Source organism: Atta colombica, unplaced genomic scaffold (genome assembly GCF_001594045.1).
Source record: "Atta colombica isolate Treedump-2 unplaced genomic scaffold, Acol1.0 scaffold102, whole genome shotgun sequence".
Taxonomy (NCBI): Eukaryota; Metazoa; Arthropoda; class Insecta; order Hymenoptera; family Formicidae; genus Atta; species Atta colombica.
This window is the reverse complement of record NW_017259187.1, coordinates 1811768-1813181: the sequence shown is the minus strand read 5'-3', so window position 1 is coordinate 1813181 and position 1414 is coordinate 1811768. Positions and strand designations below refer to the sequence as shown.

Genomic DNA, 1414 nt, shown 5'->3' with positions numbered 1-1414 from the left:
CAATTAAAATTACTCTGTCAAAAATATTTTTTAAAAATAAAAATCCAACAATAATTTCAAAATTATACATTTAAAATAATTTAAAACTTTGTGCGAATATCTAAGTGGAAAACCTAAGTCCAATCAGTAATTATATTTTATTGCATCTAGAAGACAATTTTGAAGACAAAGTTAATTAAAATACTAAGAATATTTATTTCTTCAGTTATTGAGATTATCTTTCCAATTTATTAAATTTCATTCCTTATATTCCTGTTCCTGTTTGTCTTTTTATTTAAATCTAAGACTATATCAAGAATTGAAACTTCATATTTAATAATTAATAAATTATTATTTACTTATTTTGGATAAAAATATATGTATAATTATATTTTTTCATTTGAAGAACCAAATTTCGTTGTGAAGGACACAATAAATCCTAATCAATTAAAACTTCGCGTATGTTAAAGCGAGGTCAAAATACGCAGCGCAATGATATGTGTGGCAAACCGATGCATGTCACTCGTGGTTTCCGCTCCAGAAAATCTACGGGTCGACATTAATTGCACGACAATTAAGTCTAGATCTAGTTTTTTCCTCGATGGCCGTCGCGTGCATTCATCTGGAAACCGCCTACGCTCTACCGATTGTCGATTATAAAGATCGAGTTTCACGCGTGCTGATCGATTAAACACGGATGAAATGATTAAGACTTAACTCGCGACGAATGTGCGGTATCGTGTGCGCGTTTGTTATTGCGCCGATCATGAATAGAGATAAGCTATATATATATTTATGTAACCTGAAAGCCTCCATTTTTTACGGATTAATTAATCATAAGGCTTCGAGCTCATTGATATTTCATTCATAAAAGTTTTAGCAGGTGAAATCATTAATTAATGTTCTGTAAATACTGTTTAAAAGAGGTAAAGATACACATGATTATCAAAACAATGAAGAAGTATTTACTTTAGCCTGAATAAGCGATTTTATAATATGAATATATACTAATTGCGTAATTTTTAATATTTCGTAATTGAGAACTTTTTTCAGTGAAATATTCCATGATAGCAAAATCTTTCTACTGAAAAGTAAAATTAAAAGAAAATTATTTACTGTGTGTAATTTCAACATTTCTTTAATTATATTTCAGAATGCGCGGCAAGGATTCACAAAACTTTCTTCGAAAATCACTTTATCTTAAACACGCGACATGTATCTATACTTAATATATACACTTAACTATTAGCATCCGGTTTCACTAATGTAAATTTATTTTAATCTCTGCTTAATTTACTAATTTACTATTTTAAGAATTCTAAGAATAATAATATAATGATAAAACAAGCAAATAACAGTCGATTTCTAAAAGTCGTTTTTTAAAATTTAAACGTATGAAAATTATTAATAAAAGTTAAATACATACATAATAGAA

At 27.7% G+C, this 1414-nt stretch overlaps 1 protein-coding gene across 1 annotated transcript in view; it reads right to left on the bottom strand.

Annotated features, from left to right (window-relative positions):
- LOC108687985 overlaps positions 1-1414 on the bottom strand; it is an 11198-nt gene that overhangs the window by 9027 nt on the left and 757 nt on the right. The gene's annotated exons all lie outside the window — the stretch shown is intronic.